Here is a 17744-nt window from a genome sequence, read left to right as displayed (position 1 = left end):
TGACAAGCCCCCTCTACCTAAAATAGACCATCACAGTTTCAGCAAGTTTGTGGATGGCACGGACAAAATAGATGGTTACCTGAAGATTTTTTTAACTGAGTGTCTCCGGTACCGTGTGCCTGAACGAGACTGTGTCATGGAGTTGTCGCCGCTATTGTCCGGGGCTGCCCTGGAGACCCTCCAGGCCATCCCGGCAACGGACAGCAACGACAACCGGGACGTAAAGACTTTGTTGTTAACATAGTATGCTCTCACGCCAGAGACATACCGTGGCATGTTTAGGTCGGGGGAGAAGAACCACTGGGAAACCTAGGATTTTGGGACTCAGTGGGTGGAGGGATGTGATGCCACTAAGTATCAGAGTTTGCTGGACTTAATGTTTAAAGAACAATTTTTGCAGCAGTGCCCCACAGATTTAAGACACTGGGTCTTTCACCGAAAACCAAAGACTTGTCTGGAGGCAGCTAACATGGCTGATGAGTTTATCACCAGTCGTGCCTTGTCCCGCAAGAAAGGCGGAGCCAGCCCGGCTCGGGCAACCAACGGTACCCCACACTGGAAGCAAAAACCAGCTGCTGAGGGGGTGCACCCAAACCCACAGTTCAAGCACAAAATGAGGTGCTTTCAATGCAACAAAACGGGACATATCAAAGTCCAGTAATCCCCATCAGGGGCAACGTCCTCCAGCTGCGAGGCCAGTCGCCACCATGCAAATGGCACACACAGAGGAGCAGAGTGCAGCCAGCCAGCCCAGCAAGGGAATCAGACGGGGGAATCTACACCTGCAGCCAGTGGAACAGCAGTAGAGACATCAGAATGCAATGGTCAGTTTGCAATCCAACGATGTCCGCCAAAAGTATTTGAGGCCAGTGACCATAGGAGATCGCCAAGCAGCCGGCTTGCTCGACTCCGGGGCCACTGTCACTCTGGTCCGACCTGATATGGTGAGACCAGAGGCTCTGCTCAAGTGAACAGGGATACAAGTGACCATGCCAGATGGGGGGCCTAGGTCAATCCAGATCGCCCGGGTCTTTCTCGATTGGGGTGCCGGTCGAAGCATGAAGGAGGTGGTTTTTTTGGCTGGTTGGATACTGAGGTGCTACTCGGTAATGACCGGGGGCACCTTGTTTATTCTTTTCCTGGAGAAGCTGCAGCGGTTGCAGTGATTGCAAGATCAGGTCCATTGCCCAGGCAGGGGAGCCTTTGTTACCCCTGCCACCTGAGGATCTCGCTGTCCTCCTGCATTTGGGACCAACAGCTCCAGGAGTCTCTGAGGAGACCAGGCAGGTAAGCCAGACAGAGTCGCGACATTGTACTGACCTACCTACCCATTTACCTGTTCCCCCATCACCTGACTTAGTGACTGAGGGAGAGTGGCCGGAGCTAGGGGCACAGTTCAGGGGTGGTATGTAAGCCCCTCACAGGTCAGGCGGTGGTATATAAGCCCCTCACAGATCAGGGGTGGTATGTAAGCCCCTCACAGGTCAGGGGGTGGTATATATACGCCTCACAGGTCAGGGGTGATATATAAGCCCCTCACAGGTCAGGGGTGGTTTATAAGCCCCTCACAGGGCAGGGGGTGGTATATAAGCCCCTCACAGGTCAGAGGGTGGTATATATGCCCCTCACTGGTCAGGGGGTGGTATGTATGCCCCTCACAGGTCAGGGCTGGTATATAAGCCCCTTACAGGTCAGAGGGTGGTATATAAGCCCCTCACAGGGCAGGGGGTGGTATATAAGCCCCTCACAGGTTAGGGGGTGGTATATACACGTCTCACAGGGCAGGGGGTGGTATATAAGCCCCTCACAGGTCAGGGCTGGTATATAAGCCCCTCACAGGTCAGGGGTGGTATATACACGCCTCACAGGTCAGGGGTGGTATATAAGCCCCTCACAGGTCAGGGGTGGTATGTAAGCCCTTCACAGGTCAGGGGTGGTATGTAAGCCCCTCACAGGTCAGGGGTGGTATGTAAGCCCCTCACAGGGCAGGGGTGGTTTATAAGCCCCTCACAGGGCAGGGGGTGGTATATAAGCCCCTCACAGGTCAGAGGGTGGTATATATGCCCCTCACTGGTCAGGGGGTGGTATGTATGCCCCTCACAGGTCAGGGCTGGTATATAAGCCCCTTACAGGTCAGAGGGTGGTATATAAGCCCCTCACAGGGCAGGGGGTGGTATATAAGCCCCTCACAGGTTAGGGGGTGGTATATACACGTCTCACAGGGCAGGGGGTGGTATATAAGCCCCTCACAGGTCAGGGCTGGTATATAAGCCCCTCACAGGTCAGGGGTGGTATATACACGCCTCACAGGTCAGGGGTGGTATATAAGCCCCTCACAGGTCAGGGGTGGTATGTAAGCCCTTCACAGGTCAGGGGTGGTATATAAGCCCCTCACAGGTCAGGGGTGGTATGTAAGCCCCTCACAGGGCAGGGGGTGGTATATAAGCCCCTCACAGGTCAGGGCTGGTATATAAGCCCCTCACAGGGCAGGGGGTGGTATATAAGCCCCTCACAGGTCAGGGGTGGTATGTAAGCCCCTCACAGGTCAGGGGGTGGTATATATACGCCTCACAGGTCAGGGGTGATATATAAGCCCCTCACAGGTCAGGGGTGGTTTATAAGCCCCTCACAGGGCAGGGGGTGGTATATAAGCCCCTCACAGGTCAGAGGGTGGTATATATGCCCCTCACTGGTCAGGGGGTGGTATGTATGCCCCTCACAGGTCAGGGCTGGTATATAAGCCCCTTACAGGTCAGAGGGTGGTATATAAGCCCCTCACAGGGCAGGGGGTGGTATATAAGCCCCTCACAGGTTAGGGGGTGGTATATACACGTCTCACAGGGCAGGGGGTGGTATATAAGCCCCTCACAGGTCAGGGCTGGTATATAAGCCCCTCACAGGTCAGGGGTGGTATATACACGCCTCACAGGTCAGGGGTGGTATATAAGCCCCTCACAGGTCAGGGGTGGTATGTAAGCCCTTCACAGGTCAGGGGTGGTATATAAGCCCCTCACAGGTCAGGGGTGGTATGTAAGCCCCTCACAGGGCAGGGGGTGGTATATAAGCCCCTCACAGGTCAGGGCTGGTATATAAGCCCCTCACAGGGCAGGGGGTGGTATATAAGCCCCTCACAGGTCAGGGGTGGTATGTAAGCCCCTCACAGGGCAGGGGGTGGTATATAAGCCCCTCACAGGGCAGGGGGTGGTATATAAGCCCCTCACAGGGCAGGGTTGTATATAAGCCCCTCACGGGTCAGGGGTGGTATGTAAGCCCCTCACAGGGCAGGGGGTGGTATATAAGCCCCTCACAGGGCAGGGTTGTATATAAGCCCCTCACGGGTCAGGGGTGGTATGTAAGCCCCTCACAGGGCAGGGGGTGGTATATAAGCCCCTCACAGGGCAGGGGGTGGTATATAAGCCCCTCACAGGGCAGGGGGTGGTATATAAGCCCCTCACAGGGCAGGGGGTGGTATATAAGCCCCTCACAGGGCAGGGGGTGGTATATAAGCCCCTCACAGGGCAGGGGGTGGTATATAAGCCCCTCACAGGGTAGGGGGTGGTATATAAGCCCCTCACAGGGCAGGGGTTCCCTGGGGATGCTGCTGCTGCTGGCTTGGGGTGACCTCTGCCAGGGAGACCTGACACTGGGCGGTGCTGGCTCCTCTGACGTCACGTGAGTACGTGCTGCCTTAAAGCTGCGAGAGCCGGAGATCCACAGCAGCGCCGGACCGGGGTAACAGGTACCGGGGGGTACCGGGAGAGGGGGGACACCGGGGCAACAGGTACCGGGGGGATACAGGGGGAAGGGACACCGGGTGGGGGATACTGGGGGACGACGACACATGGGAGGGAGGGCACACGGGAGGGGGGACAGGGAGACACACTGGGGGGGGGGGGGCGGGGGGGGACTGGGAGAGACGGGGGGGGGGGAACTGGGGGGAGGGGGATGACAGGGAGACACACGGGGGGGGGGAGACACGGGGTGGGGGTGGACTGGGAAAGACACGGGGGGGAACTGGGGGGGAGGACAGGGAGACACAGGAGGGGAACTGGGGGGAGGGCAGGGAGGGAACTGGGGGGGAGGACAGGGAGACACAGGAGGGGAACTGGGGGATAGGGACTGAGGGGAGGACACGGGAGGGGGGGGTTGTTCTCTTCTTTAGATGATGTGATGTCGCTTCGAGGTTTCGTGTAAATACAGTAACAGTCATATGTATATATATAGAGGTAGAGGAGATATATATATGTATATATATATACACACACACACACCGTAAGGAAGGTACAGGGGTTATATATAGGAAAACATGGGGGGTATATATATAGTGTGTACTGTCTGCTGTCAGTGAACATGGGCGTGTGGCCGGAGCTGTCCTATGAATTCCATGCTGATTATGTGTGTATGGCTGTGTGTCTGTGTGTGTGTGTGTGTGGCTGTGTGTCTGTGTGTATGGCTGTGTGTATGGCTGTGTGTCTGTGTGTAGCCAGAGTGATTATAGTTATTGAGTAGGTTCGGATTGTGTGTCACTAGCACAGTATGTATACAATGTTTGTGTCTGCGTGTGATACAGTATGTATGGGTGTGCGTGTGTGTACAGTATTTGTGTGTGTAAGTGATACACTATGTGAGTGATGCAGTGTGTGTGTAAGTGATACAGTATGTGAGTGATGCAGTGTGTGTGTGTGTGTGTGTGTGTAAGTGATACAGTTTGTGACTGATACAGTGTGTGTAAGTGATACACTATGTGAGTGATGCAGTGTGTGTGTGTGAGTGATGCAGTGTGTGTGATACAGTATGTATGGGTGTGCGTGTGTGATACAGTATTTGTGTGTGTAAGTGATACACTATGTGAGTGACAGTATTTGTGTGTGTAAGTGATACACTATGTGAGTGATGCAGTGTGTGTGTGTGTGTGTGTGTGTGTGTGTGGGTGTGTGTGTGTGTCTGTGTGTGATACAGTATATGTGTGTGATGTGTTTCTTAAGTCCAATATAATATAAGTGTAATGTTGGAGTTCTCTGGATCTGGTCACTTTTTTGTTTGTGTAAATTTTGGTTCTTGAAGACGAATTCAGTAAAGATTTTCTCAGAGTTTGTTAACCTCACAACCCATAAAATGTCACAAAAAGAGGGTGGTACCGAATAGACACACATAAGTAGGGTGGCAGAGTTACTGGAGTGTAATTCCTGTATATATAGAACTTGCTTCATTTGTAAAATATCTGCCTGATCCGGAGAGCTTGCACTCTGTTTAACCATAACATGTCACTCCTACACTACTGTACGTTTGTTGGTGTAACCCATGTAATTAGAAATAGTGTATCTGATAGATGGCCAGGTTGTGTAATAATAATAATAATAGCATGTCCTTGTATAGCGCTGCTAGTTTTACACAGCGCTTTACAGAGACATTTTGCAGGCACAGGTCCCTGCCCCGTGGAGCTTACAATCTATGTTTTTGGTGCCTGAGGCACAGGAAGATAAAGTGACTTGCCCAAGGTCACAAGGAGCCGACACTGGGAATTGAACCAGGCTCCCCTTCAAACTCAGTGCCAGTCAGTGGCTTTACTCACTGAGCCACTCCTTCTCCTAGACCAACAACACCACAATCAGTAAAACTTCTCTGGCATCACACTCCTGCTTAAAAACAAATGTCATTCCATCTCACAACACATGTTTGACCCACAAACACTGGGCAGCATTGGGGTCGTCCTGTAGCCCTTTGTCCTGCTTGTCCTGAGTCTCCTCCCCCCGTACAACAGATGGTCATTTAGCAGCTAATGTAAGTGTGTCCACAGGCTGCAATGGAAGACACATCTGTTACCAGCTCATAGGGTTGCTATTACCCGTCTCACATTGGGAGGCCTCTGTCTTCACCTTGTTGCCTCCAAGTACAATTATTTGAGATCCGACCTATTTACAAAAAAAAAGTGTATTGCTGCTGTTTTACATATAGAGATTATAGAAAGGTCAAGTATATATATATATTTGTAATATAGGTGTAATATATATATATATATAAAGCAGAAAATAGCCGTGTTAGTCCAGTTGCGATAGTGCAGAATAAATTAGTTCTTCGGTATTAGGTGATACCTTTTTTATTGAACTAACAATTTATGTCATAGGACAAGCTTTCGAGAGTTCTCCTCTCTTCTTCAGGTCAGCAATACTGATATACAAAGGATTCAATATCCACACTTTCTCTCCCAACTAGCATCCCTCCCCCTCCCCACCTTTCCTTGTCACCGTCCCCTGGCGTCAAACACTTTTAACACCCTACCTTATCTACTGTCCATATCTGTTATTTTTTTGTTTTGTTTTTTTCTCTCTACACTTTTAGCCATTGAATCCTGTGTATATCAGTATTGCTGACCTGAAGAAAAGAGGAGAACTGTCGAAAGCTTGTCCTATGACATAAATTGTTAGTCCAATAAAAAAGGTATCACCTAATACTGAAGAACTCATTTATTCTGCACTATATATATATATATATATATATATATATATATATATATATATATATATATTAGCAACTGGACTAACACGGCTATTACTATATATATATATATATATATATATATATATATATATATATATATATATATACACATATATACATACAGTGCACATACACACACACACACACACACACACACACACACACACACACACACAGAGCCAAACACAGTGGAGTGATAGGAAGAGTCGGGCAACCTTCCAACTTAAAGTGCAATATCCCAAAATAGTACAGCTGTTGGCATTATTGGTCCTGGGTTATTTCTGGTGCATGTGTGAGAAATTATTTCTTCAGAAGTTTAAATGTCACCCTAGCCCCAGAACCATCCAGCGCTCTGCGGACCAGAACCAGGATCAGCTCCAGGAAAGGGTAATAATGGCATTTAGTAACTTGTATGCTGAATAACTTTCAGTGAGGTGTACAAAAAATACACAAAGATGAAAGATTGGTTTGTACAGGAGCTTGGAGAAATACAGGCTCTTATGTGCCCTTATAGAGAATATAATATATATTTACAATCCCTGTCTAAGTTGTAGAAACCTTTGTATATCTGTATTGCTGACCTGAGGAAGAGAGGGAAACTCTCAAAAGCTTGTCCTATGACATAAATCGTTAGTCCAAATAAAAAAGGTATCACCTAATACTGAAGAACTATATATATATATTTATATTCCTCACAAAGCCAGTCAGCACACAGGTGTAAGGTCAAAAACAGATGCTCATCCCATACGTATTCAATAGAACATATTTACCAGGCCAAAGTCCAGAAAAAAGAGACAGCACACTGTGTAGTATAATCCAAACGTCTTGTATTAGAACAAAAAATACACCGCAGCCCACGTTTCGGTCCCACAGAGAGACCTTCCTCAGGGCCCTGAGGAAGGTCTCTCTGTGGGATCGAAATGTTGGATGCGGTGTATTTTTTGTTCTAATACAAGACGTTTGGATTATACTACACAGTATGCTGTCTCTTTTTGATGGACTTTGGCCTGGTAAATATATTATATATATATATATATATATATATATATATATATATATATATACATACACACACACACACACACACACACACACACACACACACACACACACACACACACACACACACACACACACACACACACACACACACACACACACACACACACACAGTTGTTCTGCCTCCAGGAAAACCAAAAAAACAAAAACACAAAACCAAAATATGAACACTGGAAGAAACCAGAACTGGATATCATGTATGTAACTATGTAACAAGCAAATGAGCAAATAGCTCAACTATTTACATTAAATCAATTTATTCTTCATTTCAATTATACATGATGTCAAATGCCTTAAATAAGTAGTACATTGTCATGGTTAAATAAATACACGGTTCTGTACGAATCTGGTTAATATTAACCCAGAACTCATTGATCCATTAGGACACAAAACCACTGTAGATAACTTACATCTGGTCCGTGCACACGTGGATACTTCTTGTGATTTTCATTTAATGTTTATCCCCCAGTTCAGAAAGACACTGACATTAGAAAAACAACTGAATAATCTCCTTTTTATTGCAACACAAATGTGGTGATTACAGAGGATGTGAGAGAGAAAAACAGCATGCATTATTAATGACAAGAACATCTTACGATACAATGCCAAGAATGAAAGTATTGATATAAAGATTAAATATGACACGATAGGGACATATAAACAAATGTAACAGAAAGATCATTTCTGGTCATGGTGGTATTGATGAAAGTGAATAATTAGTCAAATCGTTTTTTTTTTTTTTTTTTTTCAACTTATTTTTTATTGGCAATTTTTAATTGGAAAACAGAAGATAAAATAGGAGCGTCAAGGATGTCATAGAGCAAAACCCAGACACCAACCGTCCGGACACACAGATCCATATGCAACGAATAGCCATATTGTTGGGGTCCTGCTTGACATCCCACAATAACCCTACAACTAAATAATAATGGACACAACAAAACAAGGGAAAATGAGGGGGAGGGAGGGGGTTAAAAATATAATTTTTAAAGGTCCAAGTTTATTTTCCTTGTAAGTCAAATAGTTTTTTAAGACGCATATAACATAAATAAGGTAAAGAAAAATAAACGTGTGTATTTAAGATATATATATATATATATATATATATATATATATATATATATATATAGCAGAAAATAGCCGTGTTAGTCCAGTTGCGATAGGTATCACCTTATACTGAAGAACTAATTTATTATGCAACACATATATATATATAATATATATATATATATATATATATATATATATATATATATATATATATATATATATATATATATATATATATATATATATATATACATACACAGTGGTCGATAAATCACCAAAAAATCTACTCGCTGAACAAAAAAATCTACTCGCCACCTAGTACCAAACGTGTGCTGCTTGGGCCAATAGGAGCTCGCCACGATGTTAAATCCACTCGCCCGGGGCGAGCAAATGTATAGGTTTGTCGAACACTGTATATATACATACACACATATATAACACAGAAAGCAGACACCGCAATCAACACTACAGTATGAAATAAATGCTATCTAAAGCCAAAATATACCTGTAAAAAATACCCAGGTTTGGCAGTGCCAAGGGAAAAATAATATAAATACACAAAGAGAAAAGAACCCAGAGAAAACACACAGATATTTCAAAGAATAAAGCAAATATGTAGTAAAGTTTATCAATTTTTTTTAATTAGAACACATCTACATAAGACACATACACTTAGGGCCCCCCGGGCAAGGCAGTGCACGGGGCCCGGCCTACACTGCCGCTCCCAGCCTCCCACGCGCTCACTACCAGCAGCAGGCACCGGAAGTGCTGCACTGCTAGGCTGCGAGCAGATGTGATGTGAGCCGGGGTGCCGGGCGGAGGGAGAGCGAGTGGAGCCGGGGTGCCGGGCGGGGGGAGAGCGAGTGGAGCCGGGGTGCCGGGCGGGGGGAGAGCGAGCGGAGCCGGGGTGCCGGGCGGGGGGAGAGCGAGCGGAGCCGGGGTGCCGGGCGGGGGGAGAGCGAGCGGAGCCGGGGTGCCGGGCGGAGGGAGAGCGAGTGGAGCCGGGGTGCCGGGCGGAGGGAGAGCGAGTGGAGCCGGGGTGCCGGGCGGAGGGAGAGCGAGTGGAGCCGGGGTGCCGGGCGGGGGGAGAGCGAGTGGAGCCATGGTGCCGGGCGGAGGGAGAGCGAGTGGAGCCGGGGTGCCGGGCGGGGGGAGAGCGAGCGGAGCCGGGGTGCCGGGCGGGGGGAGAGCGAGCGGAGCCGGGGTGCCGGGCGGGGGGAGAGCGAGTGGAGCCGGGGTGCCGGGCGGGGGGAGAGCGAGTGGAGCCATGGTGCCGGGCGGAGGGAAGGAGACACACAGACACAGCCTCACCTCTCTGCTGCATGCTTTTCCTCCGCTCTTTGGCCCCACCCCCCCGGCGCCTGCCACCTCCCGATTGGCTGAATTACACAGCAGCAACCAATCAGAAGCTGCCCAGCCCCCTAGCAGCAGCAGCCCTGCTCTATCCTATGTCTGGACAGGGGAACCAAATACCGGACACCTGGCAACCCTAAGAGCGAGCCGGGGAGCCGGGCGGGGGGAGAGCGAGCGGAGCCGGGGTGCCGGGCGGGGGGGAGAGCATTGGTGGGCACGCATGGGCCGGGCGCGTGGGGCCCCCCTATGCTGTGGGGCCCCCGGGCAACTGCCCAGCGTGCCCATACGTTAAGACGGCCCTGAGTAAATACGGACTAAATATGCAGATACAGGGTAAGAGATAGTAAAAAACAGGCACAATGTACCCAATTAACTCAGGACCGGCGGTCATCTAAACATATAGCAAACAGCAATAAGCCTGAAAAATAACCACATGTGTCACATATGAAATACCTCTACATAAACAGTTGACCATGGGAACCAAATGCACTGGCATCGCATATAATTAGCACAATACTGCATAAGACATGGTTACATTGCCTGAAGGACTCTACATGCTGAATATCTATATATATAAAAATGAAAAGTATTTGATTGTTAGTAGATGTGGGGATTCTCATTGGTCCCTCGGTCCGCCCGCCCCCATGATCCGCCTCCCCCACGACTCTCATTGGCCAAGAGGTAAGCTGACATCATGGACACACCTACTCCACTGTGACACACACACACATTGGTCCCTCGGTCCGCCCGCCCATGATCCGCCTCCCCCACGACTCTCATTGGCCAAGAGGTACGCTGACATCACAGACACACCTACTCCACTGTGACACACAGACACACACACACATACTGCCACACAGTCTCACCATCACCCCTGCGGAGTCACACACTGACCTTGGTAAGTTTAACCCACCTGAGACTATCACCCCTGTCAGCACCCTGTCTGCCACACCTGTGGCTACATTGAAAAATAGGTTGCCCACCTCTGCTCTATGGTATATGATGGTAACACATATAGGTGGGATGAAAGGCCAATGGTAAAGATTGTAATAGCAAGAAGCCAGAGAGAATTTGTTAGTATAGCACCCTTGTTTTGCCAAAATCAGTAAGTATAATCAAGTCCAGAATGTCCTGGGGATATAGAGACAGATAGATAGATAGATAGATAGATAGATAGATAGATAGATAGATAGATAGATAGATAGATAGATAGATAGAACGGGAATCAAAGAAATCCGCAGCACTCACTCATAGATGTCAAAGATAAAAAGGTTTAATACATCTAAAAAGCATCAGGGGTAAATACAAGAAAAATGGAGCGACGTTTCGGACCTCCCGGTTCTTTATCAAGCATATATATATATATATAGAAGAGAACATTAAAGGAACAGATTTTACATAGTTACATAGTAGATGAGGTTGAAAAAAGACGTACGTCCATCAAGTTCAACCTATGCTACATTTAGACAACAGATACTTTATCCTATATCTATACTTACTTATTGATCCAGTGGAAGGCAAACAAAAAAACCCAGAGTCATATCATCCAATGCTATCTCATAAGGGGAAAAATAAATTCCTTCCTGACTCCAAGAATTGGCAATCGAATTAATCCCTGGATCAACATCCTTCCCATGATTATTTATTTGGTATATCCCTGTATACCTTTCCTTTCTAAAAAGATGTCCAACCTTTTTTTTTAACAAATCTATTGTATCTGCCATCACAGTCTCCATGGGTAATGAATTCCACACTGTAACTGCCCTTACTGTAAAGAGCCCTTACTGTAAAGAACCCTTTCCTTTGTTGCTGGTGAAATCTCCTTTCCTCCAACCTTAAGGGATGGTCCTGAGTCCTTTGTCCTGCCCGTGGGATGAATAGTTCTTTTGAAAGCTCCTTGTACTGTCCCCGAATATATTTGTATATAGTTATCATATCCCCTCTTAGACGCCTCTTTTCTAATGTAAATAAATCTAATTTAGCTAGCCTCTCCTCATAAGTTAGATTGTCCATCCCCTTTATTAATTTGGTGGCTCTTCTCTGCACTCTCTCTAGTTCCAGAATGTCTTCTTTTTTTTTTTTTTTTGTAAAATGTTTTTATTGGAAATTCTGCAGACTTGTACATACGGTATATTTTTAACATGCATAATGTAGCAGATTCTTATACAGGTATCTCTTTATGTTCCATACAATATTCGTTTTGCATTATTTCCTTTTTATTTTTAATATAGTAACACTTGAACCTTCAACTCAACTTGTAAACATTTAACTGTACTCTGTCAATCCGTTATATCATTTTACCTTCAGCTTCTTCCCTCTTGATAGTATACCCCAGGCTTTGCTTCGTCTGTTTTGGACCTCTGACAGACTAACCAAGTCGTTCATATAAGGACTCTTCAATCCTACAGTATGTTTATACTCTCTTCGCCTCTCCTGTTCAACCCATACACCTCTGTCTGATATCCTAAAGTATTTATTTCACTAGTCTTATGGTATCGTCAGTGGTCCTGTTAGGTACCTTTCTACACCCCAGCTCTCTGGGGTTTTTTGTTTTTTAAATGGTGTAGTGTCCAGAATCTTATTGGGGGATTCCTAGTTAGTGTGCGTGTTGCATACCATGTTGTGCGTGTGTGTGCGTGTTGCATACCATTTTGTGTGTTTAAAGTTTTCTTGGATTTTTGTCTTTGTCTCGTCTGACTGTGCGGCAATGAAGCTTTCCCAGATTTGGAAGAATCGTTCCGCTTTTTTTTTCTTTGTCCGTCGTGTCTTCTACCCAGTCTAATGTGAATATACCAAACATTTTTTCTCTCCACAGCTGCAGAGATGGGGGAGTGTTATGTATCCATTGTTGTAAGATTGTTTTCCTTGCGGCCATAGCTATAATTTGTTTGAGTTTGCTGTTGTCAGTTTGGTCCCCTGCTGCTTCTTCAACGTTTAGGTTTATAATATTAAAAATCGCATATTCGGGATCTATATGGATTGTTGTATTCAGAGAATCTTTGCAGTACTGAGCCAATTCGTGACCAGAACTCTTGGACCACTGGGCAGTTCCATAGACAGTGCATAAGATCTGCCTCTGGGGCTGCACACTTTGTACATTTACTGTCCAGAGATAACTTTGCTTTGTATCTGAATTTGGGCGTAGTATATGTCTTATGTAAAATGTAGTGCATTTCTTGGTATACTGTGGATGGGATGATTTTCAACGATTTCCCAAACTGTCTCATGATAGTCTCCATACTTAGATTTGGGCAGTCTGTTAATCAAGTTCCAATTCCTGGTGTGTTGTTATCAAAATGTAGTGTTTTCTTCAGACATTGATAAAAAATTTGATATTGAGATTTTCCCATATTTTGCCCTTTGGAAGAGAGCGTCAAGTTGATTGTCTCTGACGAAATAATATTATTGAAATGAAGATATTATTGAAATGGACTGGTGGGGGTCTCTGGAGAAGGATTGAAAGTGACGTTCAGTTTCCATTTTGTAAAGTCAGTTATGTCTAGTATCCATTTTGTGAGTAAGAATGTGTCTGGTGTAAATGAGAGATTTCGCTCCTAAGTTGATTTACGACTGTGCCTAAAGTAACGCCCACATTCCTAGTGAGAGTTGGTACCTGAAACCTATTCATAGCTGTTTGAGGCCAGTTTTAACAAGGTTTAATGAGCTGTAAGATGATTGATTTAAGAATTAAGGAGTGGATAGTATAATCTGCCTAGTAACAGTTTTAGACAAAGGAACCAAAAATGTATAAAGGTTGCTGCCTGGACACTCCCTGGCAGAGAGAGTCTTGTAGACTTTTGAATGAGTATGATGATACTGTACAATAAACTACTTACTATAAAATGAACCCCGTTTGTCAATTTGGAACATTGACATCTCTATCTGCTGTTGATAAATCGTTTAGCGATATCAATGCGTAATGCCTGGCCGGTAAATATGCGAAGAATTGTGTGTTAGGTAGCGTATTTATCTTTCAGTTCCTGGAATGAGTAAATTGTGTGATTTAGTTTGTGCAGGAGCTGCCCTATGCCAAGGATTCCCTTCTTTTCCGAGGCCTCAAAAGGGTAATTCGCCTTCCCTTCCTGAAACTTCAGATTCTTAGTGAACGGTAGAAATAGCGACTTGTTCCTTTGTAACGAGAGTGTTTTCCTGGCTCTATACCACGCTTTATATGTGCTGAATAATAATGGGTTCTCTTTTATGGCCTTGGGACCTCCTGAGAAGGCATGTGTAACATATATGCCAAGTTTATATCTGGGCACATTTGTTGGTCAATTTCATATATTGTGAAGTAGTTTGTGTGGTTTATCCAGTCTCCTCCGCATATCTGAAATTCGATGTGTTTTTTTGCCCATTAATATGGGAAGGGGCCCTTCCATTCTATCTTTTGATTGCAGTCTAGAGCTAATGCCTCTGATTTTTCATAGTTGATGGTTGAACCCGAGACTTTGCCATACATTTGTATTGCTTCTATAATAGCGGGTATTGCCTTTTGAGGGTTTGAAATGAAAAGGAGCATATCGTCCACAAATGCTGCCATTTTTTTAGTTCTTTGTCACCTATTTGAATGCCCTTGAATTCCTTCATCTGTTTTAGGTGTCGAATTAGGGGGTCTAGAGCTATATCAAATAACATTGGGGATAGGGGACAGCCCTGCCTTGTTCCCCGTTGTAATGTGGAAAGTTCAGAGTTCAGTGCATTAGCTGTGATATAGGCTTTGGGTGAGTTGTATATAGTTTGGATTAATGTTGTAAAATTCTCCCCAAAGTTTTGTGCCTGGAGAGTCCTAGTAATGTGTGCCCATGTCATTTTGTCAAATGCCTTTTCAACGTCGAGATTTAAAATGATTTTGTTGTTGCCTTTGGACTGTCCTGCTGCCACCACCGCAGCCACAGCCAATCTTATACTCGTAACTGACTGTCTCCCGGGGACAAAACCTGTTTGCTCTGGAGATATAATATTGGAGAGTATATTTTTTAGGCGGTTTGTGTACATTTTTGATAGAATTTGGTTTAACAGGGAGATGGGCCTGTATGTTGATGCTTGTTCCAGATTTCTGCCTGGTTTGGGGATGACAATTATTTTCGCTAGATTAAAATTTTGCGGCATTTGTTTTTCCTCCCTTATATGGTTGTATATGTTAGTTAGTGGTATTGCTATTTCGAGGTTTAATCATTTGTAGTATTCTGCGCTGAGGCCATCTGGTCCTGGTGATTTGTTGTTTTTAAGTGTGTTGATAGTTTCCTGTACTTCTTGGGTTGTTATAGGTTTATCGAGGGCCTCTCTATTTGCTTGGGAGATCTGAGGAAGGTTTGCTTCTTGTATAACTTTTCCTCCTAATTCTTTTTCATCTGGGATTGTTGTGTAGAGTTTTTTTATAGTAATTTAGGAATGTTGCACAAATTTCTTTGGCGTTTGTTGTTCTGCCACCCTCCTTAGTGCTAATGGACACTATTTGATTAGTGATTTTGGTTTCTTTTGTTAGATTGGCCAGCAATTTTCCAGGTTTATTGCCCCATCTAAAATAGCTATTTTTTTGATACATAAGTTGGGTTTGTGCTCTTTCAGTCAGCAGTGCCTCGTACAGCTCTTTGGTTTCTAAATACTGCTTCTTATTTTGTTCTGTACTATCTGTCTTGTATGTTTGGAACGCCTGTCACGATGACCGATCTCGGTCTGGCTTTGTCTTGGTCTCTTTCTGGTCCTAGTCTGTGAGGTCTCTCTATCTTCAGATCTTCTGCTGGGCCTGGCATTTCCAGCGCCTGCGGCAGCCATTTAGATAGCATCTGGGTCAGACCTGTTCCCCTCACAGTTCCTGGAATCCCTATTATGCGCAGGTTGTTTCTACGGCGTCTATTTTCTAGGTCATCCAGTTTTTCCTGTATAGATACTATGGTTTTAGATTGTGCCTCTAGCTTGCTTTGCAGCTGCGGTAATTCTGTCTCACAAACCATGGTTCTGCTCTCCAATTCTTCCAGTCTCTGCCCGTGCGAGCCCAGCTGTGCCAGCGTCTCCTGTATAACATTTTTAAGATCGGATATTTTTTCCTCAAGGAGAGGGGAGATCAGCTTCAGCACCTCTCTGGCTATGGCCTACGCCCAAGTCCTTTCCTGTTCTTGGGGTATCGGTGGTGTATTAACACTTTCAGATCTATCTGGCGATTGTGGCTCTGGGGCCTCAGCTTTTTGTTTTTGTTTGTTTGTTTCTTTGTCTTTTTGCTTATTGATCTTTTTGCTGCTGGTACTTGTTTTTTTTTATTTCAATCTTTTTTTTATTGGAAGTATACAAACAAAGATACAGGGTTGTCATGAGAACATGACTGGAATTGGTACAGATAGTTTCCAATAAACATTTTTTCTTTCCTCCCCTGTCACCAAGGGTTGCATCCTAAGGCCCGGGCCATAGAGGGGTGAGGAGTTTGGAGCCGCGCTGACGCTCGCCTGCTGAAATCTGGGCGATTTCATGCCCATGCAGGCGAGCCAGCGGGCGCGATCGGAGGCGGGGGGAGACTGAGGGAGGCGGGGCAGTGACGTCGCTGGGCCAATTGCCCGCGACGCACTGACGTCGACGTCACGGCGCTGATGTCATGGCGCCGTGACATAGACGCAGCTCCGCGCTGATTGGATGTTTTCAGCCGACAGCGCGCTGAAAAACAGCTTGGCGCTCGGCTGAAAACTCCAGCGCCTCCGCACGTCTGCGGACGCTCGCGTGAGCCCCCTCTCAAGGCATCCTCATTGAGGATGCAGGGGCTCAGCGCGGAGCGTCCGCACGGCTCAGCGCGGCCTGTCCATCTATGGACTCGGCCTAAGAAGGGGATAGAGAAAGGAGGAGGGGGGGCGGGGGGTGAGACAAACAGACAGGGAGGAGGGGGGGAAAGGGAGAAGAGGGGAGGGAAGGGGGGGGGGGGAGAGGGCGCCCCTGCGACAAGGACCTAGGCCGGCCCCGGGGCCCCCGACGCAAGCCACAAATCCGAGTAACTGCGGTAGTTTTTTATGGCGCATTGCTGTGAGCCTCTCCATAGTCATACCTGCGTTGATCCTTTTGACAACTGTGCCTCTTGCTGGGGCTTTTGTCTGCTTACAGGCTGCTGCGGTAGAGCATCTGGCGGCTGTGAGGGTAGTTTGCGCACAAAGGGTAACCGGGCGCTCTCTATAGATTAAACTAATCACCTTTAATAAAGTGAATAGAAATGTAAAATTATATTACCAATTAAGGGAACCCCCTGTGTCTCCTTCTTCGTGGAAATACGCACCCAGGGATCCCCCGTCTGCTGCTCAAACACCCTTCTTAGGAGATATCCTTTTCTCCCAAAATAGAAAACAAAAATAGAGAAACGAGGGGAGCGCAGATCAGAAATACAGCCACAGTATACAGGTGGGTATGGAGCACTATAAATAATAGTGGCTGAGAGTCAGAGATGATAGAGTAGGATAAGTACTACAAATACTCACACAGGCCTGTGTGAGCAAATACCTCTCGGGGCTTAACTCTGTAGAAGGTCTTCTCCTGGAGTCACACACCTTCCTCTTGGCTGCTGGTAGGCACACGGGTCCTCAGGATGTTAAGTTGCCTTTTGCATTCAAAGCATCAGAGCAGGTATAGGCAAAAAACGTGGCGTTTCAGGACAGACACGTCCTCTCCTCTGGTTTCTCTTGTGTCTGGGAGGGGGAAGGGGGGGGGTAGGGGGGTGTACAGCGTGTCTGTGCCTGTGAGCGCCTGCTTCTCTGTGTGCGTGCTGCCTTCTGCGTCCCTCCGCTCCCAGACCTCAGACCTCGCTGGCTCTG

At 46.4% G+C, this 17744-nt stretch overlaps 1 protein-coding gene across 3 annotated transcripts in view; it reads left to right on the top strand.

Annotated features, from left to right (window-relative positions):
• SLC16A3 (solute carrier family 16 member 3) overlaps positions 1-17744 on the top strand; it is a 140938-nt gene that overhangs the window by 106709 nt on the left and 16485 nt on the right. The window contains exon 1 of one of the 3 annotated variants that reach the window (XM_075579983.1): positions 3629-3739. The exons of 1 other annotated variant lie outside the window; for it this stretch is intronic. The gene's annotated coding sequence lies outside the window, so the exon portion shown is untranslated. Of the gene's footprint in view, positions 1-3628; positions 3782-17744 lie in introns of those variants that run through there. One more of the 3 variants, XM_075579984.1, reaches the window with a different exon arrangement.

This window comes from Ascaphus truei, chromosome 22 (genome assembly GCF_040206685.1).
Source record: "Ascaphus truei isolate aAscTru1 chromosome 22, aAscTru1.hap1, whole genome shotgun sequence".
Classification (NCBI taxonomy): domain Eukaryota; kingdom Metazoa; phylum Chordata; class Amphibia; order Anura; family Ascaphidae; genus Ascaphus; species Ascaphus truei.
This window is presented reverse-complemented; position numbering and strand designations above follow the sequence as displayed.